We start from the raw sequence: 13,675 nt of genomic DNA, 5'->3' as shown, positions 1-13,675 counted from the left end.
ATTTTTCTCACCCTGATCGAATTTTTCTTTTTCCCCATTGTACTCATCATTTTTGAATGCACTATGCAATTTTTATTAAGGTTTATAGCTTTTAATTGTCTCACCCATTAAAATAAAAGTTCTACAAAGCCAAGTATTTCATTTACCAGTGTAGTCTGAAGTAATATCTGCCATATAATAGATTCAGTAGACAACTGGTAAATTTCAAAATAAATTAATGTTGAGTGTATACTGAATTTCATAAGTCATTTCAATATTTTTTCCAAAAAATAAACTATGTAAAACATACTTTAGCCCTGCACAAAATGCCTGGTGAAGCCACAGAAACCGTCCCTGCTACAGAGCAGGAGTTGCCACAGCCCCAGGCTGAGACAGTTTCTGGAACAGAATCTGACAGTGATGAATCAGTACCAGAGCTTGAGGAACAGGATTCCACACAGGCAACCACACAACAAGCCCAGCTGGCAGCAGCCGCTATAATTGACGAAGAACCAGTCAGTAAAGCAAAACAGAGCCGGAGTGAAAAGAAGGCACGGAAGGCTATGTCCAAACTGGGTCTTCGACAGGTTACAGGAGTTACAAGATTCACTATCAGGAAATCTAAGAATATTCTCTTTGTCATCACAAAACCAGATGTCTACAAGAGCCCAGCTTCAGATACCTACATAGTTTTTGGGGAAGCCAAGATCGAGGATTTATCTCAGCAAGCACAACTGGCAGCTGCTGAGAAATTCAAAGTTCAAGGTGAAGCTGTCTCAAACATTCAAGAAAACACACAGACTCCAACTGTACAAGAGGAGAGTGAAGAGGAAGAGGTTGATGAAACCGGTGTAGAGGTTAAGGACATAAAATTGGTCATGTCACAAGCAAATGTGTCAAGAGCAAAGGCAGTCCGAGCCCTGAAGAACAACAGTAATGATATTGTAAATGCTATTATGGAATTAACAATGTATCCATCTGAAAACGAGGACCTTTTTTTGGTGTTCCAAAAGAATAACTGCAGCTTGGTTTGAAATTTGTACTGTTTCTATCATTAATAAAGTTATGGGTTCTTGTTGGATGAAAAAAAAAAACATACTTTAAATTTACTTTCAAAATATTTTATAGCATATAATGGACAATATACATAAGCCTTAAAGAAACAATCATATAAATAACCATTTCATACCTACTTAAAAATTGCATAATACCACACTCCTAGATCCTCTCTGAATGCTCTAAAATAACCCTTCAAAGGAAATACATTTTTAAGAATAATAGATTTTTTGTCAAATAATTTAATAAAATAAAAGTTTCATTCATCTATGTAGATCATAATAAATGTTTTTAATAAGCATGAAATTATAACTCTGAAGTGTGCTAAAATGAAACCACCTGCGAAGGGTGAGAGAACAAAAATAAGCATCATTATTCCAAATAATAGGTATTTATTACCTTTGAATCAAAGCATGTGGATTTGTTCAAACTGGCAATAAAGGAATATGGAGACACAAACCATAGAAAGTCATATGTTAGATTTCTAAAAGACTTCGAAGTGAAGAGTATACATTTTTTAAATGCTACATAATGCTACATAATGACAAGATGACAGGTTGTGACAAAGAGCATTTAAAAGCTCTACTCATAATGGAACAGAAGGTCATTTCCTGTAATTTTATATAAATCATTAATTTACTATATCTGGATACAACATATTACCAAACAGAAGTTCATCAAAGACTAAATCATTTTTAATGGAACATAATAATTTGAACCTACATGTATTAATCATTTTTTTCGATCTAACATTTATAGTCTCGCTAAACATTTTATCAGTTGTCGACAAAATTCAAAAAAAAAATAGGATAAAAAGTCGTGTTTGGAAGAGTAGATTTTTTTCAAATTTGCATTTAAATGAAAATATTTGCTGATATTTTTAAAACTTTAAATGTAATTTTATATATATCTGACCTATCAGATGATATAAAATTTTTGGAGAAAATATGACATATTTTTTGATCTTGGTTGAAGGTATTAATAAAGAGCAACTGTTTGTATTATTTGTATTGTGATATCTTAGTTAATAAACATGAATAACTGGTATAAAATATGTTTTTTAAAAAATTTTATTTATTTACTTGACAGAGATCACAGGAAGGCAGAGAGGCAGCCAGAGAGAGAGGAATGGAAGCAGGCTCCCTGCTGAGAAGAGAGCCCACTGTGGGACTCAATCCCAGGAACCTGGAATTATGACCTGAGCCGAAGGCAGAGATTTTAACCCACTGAGCCACCTAGGCGCCCTAAGATATGTTTTTTTTATATAGAATTATAGTTCTTGCCAAAATATGGAACTAGCTGGAACTGAATGCCTCCTTCAAAGTCAGCTCTGGAGAAATTATGCAAGTGTAATATGGAACTATTTCAGATATTAACCAAAAACAAAGAAATGATGATAAATTCCTTAAAAGACTCAAAGTTGCTCTTGACTGGTATGTTTCAAGCTCTATTCCTGGTTTGAAGACAGGTTTTAACAAGCCTGTCACTGTAGAAATCAGCTGGATGTTTAGAGGCTATCAGAACTGTACAAAAACCTTGAAGGGGTAAAGACTTGAAAATTCTTTAGAGAGGTTAGCTCCCTAAGGCATTATTCCTCCACACATTTTCCTCCAATCAATTAAGACTGATGGATGAGGGCACCTGAGTGGCTCTCTCATCACGTGGGTGGTAGGTTAAGCCTCTGCCTTCATCTCAAGGCATGGTCTCTGGGTCCTGGGATGCAGCCCCACATCGGGCTCTGCTCAAAAGGAAGCCTGCTTCCCTCCCTGCTTGCCTGCCTCTCTGCTTACTTGTGATCTCTCTCTCTTTCTGTGTGTGTCCAATAAATAAATAAAATCTTAAAAAAAAGGCTGATGGATGATAAATTATGAAAACTGCTCCCTCCAAATGATGCTTCTTCATAAGGATTTAAGAATTTAAAATTGTAAGAATTTAAAATTGAAACTTGATCGTAGGATTTATCTTATAGAATAACATCAAGTGAAGGCAGTTATTATTAGTTCTGAAGTATTTGTGATTCTGAATTCTTGGCCTCATTAGTAAATTTGTTTTTAAATTCTCCCATGGAGTGGTGATTGGCCTTCAGTCTTTCATTGATGTACATCATTGGCTCAAATGAGTTGTGTGTGCCCAGAACTATATATAATCTTCTTTGTATTTCACTGGAGATGGCATTTCTGAGTTTTGTTCAATTGAATTAGGACAGATGTTTTAATAGTCACTTCTAGAGTTGGCCCTGGAGAATATCTTCCTTTTTTTCTCTTCCCAATTCTCTGAAAAACCCTGACTAATTCACATTATCACAGTGATATCACAATTCAAGTTTTTCCAAACACTATAGCTGCCAAATAGAAGGAAGCTACTCAGAATGTAATACTATTGTGAATGATTGTGAAAGAAAACATTATCATAATTAAGCTACCAGGTTTCAATGTATTTTATTGTTGCTTAGAAAATCCTAGCATACCCAGACTTTACAGAGATTTGATGATCCTAAGAGGAGCTGAACTCATGGACCAAAATAACTATGCACATAAAAAGTACAGTCACTTACCTAAAAAAGATGATGTGGAACCAGAAAAGACCTCGAATAGCTAAAGGGATATTGAAAAAGAAAGCCAACATTGGGGGCATCACAATCCCGGACTTCAAGCTCTATTACAAAGCTGTCTTCATCAAGACAGCATGGTACTGGCACAAAAACAGACCCATAGATCAATGGAACAGAATAGAGAGCCCAGAAATAGACCCTCAAATCTATGGTCAACTAATCTTTGACAAAGCAGGAAAGAATGTCCAATGGAAAAAAGACAGCCTCTTCAATAAATGGTGCTGGGAAAATTGGATAGCCACATGCAGAAAAATGAAATTGGACCATTTCCTTACACCACACACGAAAATAGACTCAAAATGGATGAAGGACCTCAATGTGCGAAAGGAATCCATCAAAATCCTTGAGGAGAACACAGGCAGCAACCTCTTCGACCTCAGCCACAGCAACATCTTCCTAGGAACAACGCAAAAGGCAAGGGAAGCAAAGGCAAAAATGAACTATTGGGAATTCATCAAGATCAAAAGCTTTTGCACAGCAAAGGAAACAGTTAACAAAATCAAAAGACAACTGACAGAATGGGAGAAGATATTTGCAAACGACATATCAGATAAAGGACTAGTGTCCAGAATCTATAAAGAACTTAGCAAACTCAACACCCAAAGAACAAATAATCCAATCAAGAAATGGGCAGAGGACATGAACAGACATTTCTGCAAAGAAGACATCCAGATGGCCAACAGACACATGAAAAAGTGCTCCATATCACTCGGCATCAGGGAAATACAAATCAAAACCACAATGAGATATTACCTCACACCAGTCAGAATGGCTAAAATCAACAAGTCAGGAAATGACAGATGCTGGCGAGGATGCGGAGAAAGGGGAACCCTCCTACACTGTTGGTGGGAATGCAAGCTGGTGCAACCTCTCTGGAAAACAGCATGGAGGTTCCTCAAAATGTTGAAAATAGAACTGCCCTATGACCCAGCAATTGCACTATTGGGTATTTACCCTAAAGATACAAACGTAGTGATCCAAAGGGGCACGTGTACTCGAATGTTTATAGCAGCAATATCCACAATAGCCAAACTATGGAAAGAACCTAGATGTCCCTCAACAGATGAATGGATCAAAAAGATGTGGTATATATACACAATGGAATACTATGCAGCCATCAAAAGAAATGAAATCTTGCCATTTGTGACAACATGGATGGAACTAGAGCGTATCATGCTTAGCGAAATAAGTCAAGCGGAGAAAGACAACTATCATATGATCTCCCTGATATGAGGAAGTAGTGATGCAACATGGGGGCTTAAGTGGGTACGAGAAGAATAAATGAAAGAAGATGGGATTGGGAGGGAGACAAACCATAAGTGACTCTTAATCTCACAAAACAAACTGAGGGTTGCTGGGGGGAGGGGGTTTGGGAGAAGGGGTTGGTATTTTGGACATTGGGGAGGGTATGTGTTTTGGTGAGTGCTGTGAAGTGTGTAAACCTGGTGATTCACAGACCTGTACCCCTGGGGATAAAAATATATGTTTATAAAAAATAAAAAATTATATTAAAAAAAAAGATGATATGGTTAACTTTATATGGCAATCCAAGTTTTATTGGAAAAGAAATTTAAAAAATAGCTTAGGGGCGCCTAGGTGGCGCAGTGGATTAAGCCACTGCCTTCAGCTCAGGTCATGATCTCAGGGTCCTGGGATCAAGTCCTGCATCAGGCTCTCTGCTCAGCAGGGAGTCAGCTCCCCCCACCTCTCTCTCTCTGCCTGCCCTCCGTCTACTTGTGATCTCTCTCTGTCAAATAAATAAAGAAAGAAAATCTTAAAAAAAAAAAAAAGAATGACTGTACTTTTAAAAAATAGCTTAAAAGGGTGCCTAGGTGGCTCAGTGGGTTAAGCCGCTGCCTTCGGTTCAGGTCATGATCTCAGGGTCCTGGGATCAAGCCCCACATCGGGCTTTCTGCTCAGCAGGTAGCCTGCTTCCCTTCCTCTCTCTCTGCCTGCCTCTCTGCCTACTTGTGATCTCTCACTGTCAAATAAATAAATAAATTATTTTTAAAAATAGCTTAAAAGTATATGATAAAATAATGATATACATATACAAAGAAAAGATACTATACTGTGAATATAAATTAAGTGAAAATTGTTGAAATAAAGAATACGATAAATGGAGACTAAGATGAATATAGCTGTAAAAGCTAAAATTTTTGGTCATGGATTCTTGCTAAAATATCACTTTCCCAAAGAAAATTAATGTTATGAATTTTCATTGATTGTTATTGATCATGAAGAATATAACAACCACGATAAAAAGAGTAGGAAAAACATGATATCTCTTCTGTAAGGGCATGTGGAAAGTAGGAAATGCTAATAAAAATAACTACCATTATTTCCTAAGTTAACATAATATAACGGAACACAAATATTTCATAACAATATTTTCTAGGCTCATTCTGATAACTCTTTTCTACATTCAAATTTAAAGGTTGAGGCATGTGATATATATTACACAAAAGACATCCCAAGGAATTCGTTAAAAAAAAAAAACTCTTAAAATTGGACAAATCCAAAGGAATTTTTTTCTAATTTAATTAACAAATTATGAATCGACTTACCTATTTCATCACAGTGTATCAGGCACCAATAATATTTTTGAATCGTCATACCTGATGCAATAGTTACCATCGTTCAGACATACTGATCAGGAACAAGCAAATAAACAAGAGCACCATAGCTTAAGATCTACCTGCATAACTATAGGACTAATTCAGACAATCTCTTCACCACAACATAGCAATGAATAGAAATCATACATGCTCTGTAATGGACATACAGATGAGATAGAAGGGATGGGTGTTAATATATGCAGAATCTTTATTAATTACATTGTAAAACATAATATGGAAAAACAGAATACAATTTTAGAAATACCCAGGTCACCATCATTGTTTTATTTTTATATGTGTAGGTAAGGAGTTTAATCAACAATCCATGACTATTCAACTTCTTATATTTTGAAAATTTTAGCAAAAGTAACAAACCTAGCAACTAGAAAATTGTATCTATCTGCAAAATACAGCTTTGCCAGTATGGTAGAGGAAAAGCAAAACAAAATAAGTAAGAAAAGTTTAACATTTCACAAGAGTTTTACTTTTATTTTTTTATTTATTATTTTTTATTTTTCATTTATTATTTACTTCTATTTTCTACTTTATTTTAATGAAAATGTCATGACCATAACATAAGAGCAGAATTAAACCAACATGAGAAATTATTTTTTCATAAGTTAAAATAAACTAGCTTGGTGATTAATTCAAAAATTATATTACAGGGGCGCCTGGGTGGCTCAGTGGGTTAAGCCACTGCCTTCGGCTCAGGTCATGATCTCAGGGTCCTGGGATCGAGTCCCGCATCAGGCTCTCTGCTCCACAGGGAGCCTGCTTCCTCCTCTCTCTCTCTGCTTGCCTCTCTGCCTACTTGTGATCTCTCTCTGTCAAATAAAAAAATAAAATCTTTAAAAAAAAAAATTATATTACAAACTTCAGTGTTCTTGCAGTAAGTATCACTGCATAAACAAATGAATCAGGAATCATAAACTAATGATGATTCTAAATGTTATTTAGAGAGACATTCTGTTCTTAATATATTTCAAATATTCTACACAAGGCAAAGTGGATCCAAGTAATCTGTAGGCAAAATAAGATTTTAGAGAAGTATATATTTCCAACAGTATTTATAAAATATTACCTTTATGTAAGGCATCATCCTGGACTTTGTGGAAAACACACAAAGGAGTAAGAAGTGGCCCTTCAAGAAACATATACAATATCAAGGTTTAACATGAAGCAGCATGACTTCTCTAAGTAAAAAAACATTGTACCAACTGACTTTACTGAAACTTTATATTTATTGCTCTCGTTTTAGGTCATAGTGTCCTTCTACATGCAGGCTGCTAGAACGGACATGATATAGACTGAATAGCTTATAAAGAACAGGAATTTATTTCTCACAGTTCTAGAACTGAGAAGTTCAAGATTAAGGAATGGGCAGATCCAGGGAGAGCCCACTTCCTCATAGATGGCTATCTTCTCACTGTAAACGTACATGATGAATGAATCAAGAGAACTCTCTGGGGTCTCCTTTAAAAGGACTGTAATCCCACTTATGACCTAATCACCCCCCAAAGGCCCCTATGTTTTAATACTACCACTTCCAGAGTTAGATTTCATAATATGATTTTGGGAGACATAAACATTCACACCATAGTATATATAAACAAAAAAAGACACAAAAACAACAAACAACAAAAATTATTTTAACTACCTATTATTTTCAACTACATAAAATTTTGTTTCTATATAATATTAAATAACTCATTTGAGTGATTCACTTATATCCAATGCATCTGAGTGCAATTAAATTTGCTTACCCAACATATCCAGCAGCATATTTCTTCAGAATATCCCATTCCCCACCTTACGGGATTTACCACAATTAGAAGACAGGGGATAGAGGATAGATAGATAGATGTATACGTAAACACACTTGTACATACACATATGCATATATTTTTCTGTTAATGATACTCATGCAAATAAATTTTAAGCTCAAGGAAACCTGTCTTGTGTGTTACTTAATATCCAGTTTTTAGTCAACATCCAAAAACAAATAATCCAATAAAAACATGGATAGAAGACATGAACAATTGTTTCCCCAAAGAACACATTCAAATGTTCAGTAGATAACATGAAAAGATGTCCATCATCATGTATCATCAGGAAATTGCAAAGCAAAACTAGAAAGACATACCACCTCACACCTGTCAGAATGGCTAAAATCAACACTACAAGAAACAAAAGGTGTTGGAGAGGATGTGAAAAAGTAACACTTGTGGGGGCTGCCTGGGAGGCTCAGTGGGTTAAGCCTCTGCCTTCAGCTCAGTTCATGATCTCAGGGTCCTGGGATCAAGTCCCACATCGGGCTCTCTGCCAGGCATGGAGCCTGCTCCCTCCTCTCTTTCTCTACTTGTGATCTCTCTCTGTCAAATGAATAAAATCTTAAAAAAAAAGAAAAAATAACAATTGAGAACTGTTGGTGGTGATGCAAACTGATACAGCCATATTTGAAAACAGTATGGAATTTCCATAAAATTTAAAAATAGAAGTCCTTTGTGATCCAACAATCCTGCTGGTGTGTATTTACCCAATGAATATAAGAAAACTTATTCAAAGGGATGCTAGCACCCCTATGTTTATAGCAGCATTATTTGTAAAGCTAAGATATGGAAAGAGCCCATGTATCCATCAATTGATGAATAAATAAAGAATAAGTGGTATGTATATACAATGGAATATTATTCTGCCATAAAAAAAGACTGAAATCTTGCCATTTGCAATAACATGGATGGAACTAGACAGTATAATGCTAAAAGTGAAATAAGTCAGTCAGAGAAAGACAAATACCTTTACTCATATATGGAATAAAAGAAACAAAACAAACAAGCAAAGGGGAAAATAACAAGACATAGAAAGAGAAACAAAGCAAGAAACAGACATTTCATTACAGAGAACAAACTGATGGTTACTTGAGGGGATCTTAAAGGAGTGATGGATTAAATAAGTGATGGGGGTTAATTAGAGCACTTGTCATGATGAGCACTGAGTGCTATATGTTATATTGTACACATGATATATGTTAACTAACTGGATTTCAAATGAAAACTTTTTTAAAATCCCAGTTTTTAGCTCACATTCTGGCTTACAAAAGGGATTTAGTCAGGAATTTGGAGATTAGTTAATGAACAAATAAGGGGTGAACAGGCAGTTGTTAGATAAAATTACTATCCTTTCTGGCATGATCTTATACCTTTTATCTAGAATTATTTTTAGCACTTTAGACTCTTCCTATTTTATTTTGAGTCATTAAACAAAAATTTCCTCAAAGGACCTTAGACTCCATCCAATTTGAGCAACAGTGTGAGAGAGGAAATGGTGTCCAGGAGGAAAAAAAAAAAAGATGAAACTACTTTTGTTTACTAGTGAATGCATAGTTCTTCCACAGAAGAAGCTCTAAATGGTCATGGCTCCAGCTTTATATGTGTTCACTCATATGTTCAGAAGTAGGTAACACTATCAAAAAATATAAAGCATCTGAGATTATTTTCTCTTATTTGAAAGCTGGTGTATGAGTCTGCCGTGGTTTCTTGGGTGTTGATAGAAGACGCAGACTCATGGTTCAGAAATAATATAGCTTATTATTCACAGCAATAGAGGTAGCCGGAATTTTAACAGTATTTGTGTGTGTGTGTGTGTTTGTGTGTGTGTGTGTGTGTGTGTGTGTGTGTAGGGGTGGGAGTTATATATCAGTTCTGAGCCTCAGTTCCCACAAGAAGAATCAAAAAAGAGGCAGATAATATTTGCAAACACAACAGGTTAAGTTAAAAAAAAAGATACCTTTCTGTCTTCCAAGACTATTCAATACAACCATCTTCAAAGGATGGTCTAGAACAAATAATAAATGCAGAAATGTAAGCAACCAATTGAAAAGTGTCTCCCAAGAAACACACTTTGAGAGTCTTCATTTGACAAAAATATTATAAGATATTACATGGATCAGGTGCATTGAATACGGGAAGGTTAAAATTACAAGGGACCAAATATTTTTAAGCAGTTCTGTCATCCAGTAGAGTTCAAATAGGTTTTATAAGATTGAGGAAAGAAGCCATCAAAACCTGGGCCCAGGGGCGCCTGGGTAGCTCAGTGGGTTAAGCCTCTGCCTTTGGCTAGGCCATGATCTCAGGGTCCTGGGATCGAGCTCTGCATCAGGCTCTCTGTTCAGCAGGGAGCCTGCTTCCCCCTCTCTCTCTGCCTCTCTGCCTACTTGTGGTCTCTGTCTGTCAAATAAATAAATAAAATCTTAAAACAAAACAAAAAACCTGGGCCCAATTTTCCCAAAAGTATGATTCTCATTCTAGTCTCTATGATGTTATCCCTTGAAGACAATGTCTCTAATTGAGTTGAATTAGTTTACTAAAGAGCATACCCCCATTTGTTGTAGGAGATGAACAATATGCAAGGGGCAAAATGCCACATGGAAGCCAACTGGTCTTCAGTGGAATATAGAATCAGTTCCTTTGGGATGAATTTGTTCCACATTTGACTTCCCACTTAAGGGAAAATAAGAGTGCCTTCTAATAGATTTTAAATAGGAAATGACAACGGAAGCTTATACAAGATTATAAAATGGGAAATTTCATTTAGATAAGCAATAATTTCAAAGTCATCTTCTTAATATGACAGACTCTTCACATAATCATAATTTTATTTTGGTATTTTATAGTAATTTCAAATATGGTAAATATAAAGAATTTACCTCTGTAATTATAGCGAGTCTGGTCGTAGTTTAATGGCAACAAAACTTCAATTTAGAAGTATGGTCTACCAATTATTAATACATTTGGAAATGGTGTGTCATCTTCACTCCACTTGTCTCACTAAAACAGTGAGCCAAAAAAGTAGGTCCAAGCTGTTTACTATGGTCAAAATGGGTTGCTTTTGCACTTGGTAAAGAAGCAGTCATATTTTGGAAGAAGAAAATGAGGCTATTAATATTTTCAACTTATTTTCAGAAAAGGAAAGAAAGGATAATCTAAGCTAAAGCTAAAATCTTACACAAGGTGGCAGGAGAATGATCTTTTCCCAGATAAAGGGTTTTTCAACTTAGCCATGTTAGGAGGAAGAAGAGATGAGACATTGTGGACTTGACTAACGTTTGTACACTGTTCAAAAAGTTTTCAAAATAATGTGTATTATTTTTCTTCTTTTAGTTGAGACAAAACAAACAAACAAACAAAAAACCACTAATGAGCTTACTCTTAAAAGGAGGTAAACAAGAAACTAGCAAAGATTGAGTGTTAGGAATTGTCCCCCTCCTTTTTTTTTTTAAATTATGTTATGTTGGTTACCATAAAATACATCATTAGTTTTTGAAGTAGTGTTCCATGATTCATTGTTTGTGTAAAAGACCCAGTGCCCCATGCAATATGTGCCCTCCTTAATACCCATCACCAGGCTCACCCATCCCCACATCCTTCTCATCTTTAAAAACCTCAGTTTGTTTCTTGGAGTCCATAGTTTTTCATGTTTCATTTCCCCCTCCAATCCCCCCACTTCATTTTTCCTTTCCTTCTCCTAATGTCCTCCATGCTATTCCTTAGGTTCCACAAATAAGTGAAACCATATGATGATTGACTTTCTCTGCTTGACTTATTTCACTTAACATAATCTCCTCCAGTCCCATCCATGTTGATGCAAAAGTTGGGTATTTATCCTTTCTGATGACTGAGTGATATTCCATTGTATCCATAGATCACATCTTCTTTATCCGTTTGTCTGTTGAAGGGGATCTTGGCTCTTTCAACAGAACGGCTATTGTGGACATTGCTGCTATGAACACTTGGGTGCATATGGCCCTTCTTTCCAGTAAAATAGAGCTAGCCTATGACCCAGCGATTGCACTACTGAGTATTGACCTCAAAGATACAGATGTAGTGAAAAGAATTAGGTATTGTTAAAGCACAAATGCAGGGGATAGAAGTTATGGTACAGAAGAGGGAAGGGCAACCATATGGCAGAGTAGAATAAAGTAGCTCAGGAAGAAATTAGTCATATCCAGATATTGTAAGGCATGTGGGGTTGGCAGGGAGAGCATGAGAAATCATGAGAGAAGAGAGAGAAAATGGACCAGGCAGGAGAGGTTTATAACATTTTAACATCTAAGGTAAACATATGCAAAGGAGAATAGGGAAAGAAATAAAAGTTTTTATAAGGCTCAATACATAAGGAATAACGTGGAGGACACTGGGAGATGGAGAGAAGTGTGCTGGGGGAAATTGGAGGGAGAGACAAACCATGAGAGACTGTGGACTCTGAGAAACAAACTGAGGGTTTTGAAGAGGAGGGTGGCAGGTGGTTGGGTGAGCCCAGTGGTGGGTATTAAGGAGGGAATTTATTACATGAAGCACTGGGTGTGGTGCATAAACAATGAATTTTGGATCACTGAAAATAAATTAAATGAAAAAAAAAAGACTGACTACAGACATGGACCTCAGTGTTACACACATATGGAACTCAATGTAATACCAGCCACTTCCCACCGACACACACAGACTATGATAATAATAAATAATTATGCAATTAATAAAATTGCCTGCCAAATAATTTTTCCTCTTTTTTATTTTTATGATTATTATTTTTATTTTATTTTTAAAGTTTTTATTTAAATTCCAGTTAGTTAAAATAAGGATAATATTAGTTTCAGGTGTACAATATAGTGATCAACACTGCCATACTATGGCTTAAATAAAAAAAGGAAAAAAAATTTTAAAGATTTTATTTTTAAAAACCTCTACACCCAAGGTGGATTTCAAATGTAAAACCCCAAGATCAAGAGTTACATATTTTACTGACTGATACAGCCAGGCACCCCAACAAATAAAAATTTTATAAAATTGTTGAGTTTGTGGGAGTCTCATTTGCCCATTCAGTTAAGTGTCTGCCTTTGGCTCAGTTCATGATCTCAAGAGTCCTGGGATCGAGCCCCATATTGCTCATTCTCTCTCTCTCTCTCTCTCTCTGGCTTTTGCTCTTAAATAAATAAAAAAAAATTTCAAAAAAATTGTTGAGTTTGTTTAACTACTTTTAAACTAGTAGACAGAGATGAAGATAAAGTATGATGTCATGGCAGGGAAAAATACAACTTACACGTTTTAAAAATAAAATGTGCAATGCAAGTTACATCACTTCTTTTATCACCACACTGGGACTTTCCCTACTGAGTTGTTGTAATGTAAGGACCTATTTTATATTTTTATATTTTAGCAAGAGGCTTTCATTGAGGTTAACCCTTAAACTGTCCTTGCTCCCCTTCCCCCAGGGGATTCACTTAAAAACAAGTCCTGGAAATCAGCTCCAGGTAACAAAGCCCATATACAAGAGTGGGTCAGGCCAGGTGGAGACATCAATCAGCGGGAGGAGGGGCGGTGTTTGCATATTGTCTCCCTAGATACTAAGGAGTATG

At 35.9% G+C, this 13,675-nt stretch overlaps 1 pseudogene across 1 annotated transcript; it reads left to right on the top strand.

The window, feature by feature from the left end:
- Positions 1-301: 301 nt before the first annotated feature.
- Positions 302-1,061, top strand: LOC309857038 (nascent polypeptide-associated complex subunit alpha pseudogene; annotated as a pseudogene). Its single transcript has one exon. The product of its transcript is annotated as a nascent polypeptide-associated complex subunit alpha pseudogene (transcript).
- Positions 1,062-13,675: the final 12,614 nt, after the last annotated feature.

This window comes from Mustela nivalis, assembly GCF_964662115.1.
Source record: "Mustela nivalis genome assembly, contig: HAP1_SCAFFOLD_262, whole genome shotgun sequence".
Taxonomy (NCBI): domain Eukaryota; kingdom Metazoa; phylum Chordata; class Mammalia; order Carnivora; family Mustelidae; genus Mustela; species Mustela nivalis.
Note: the sequence above shows the minus strand (reverse complement) of the source record. Positions and strands in the feature narration are given on the sequence as shown.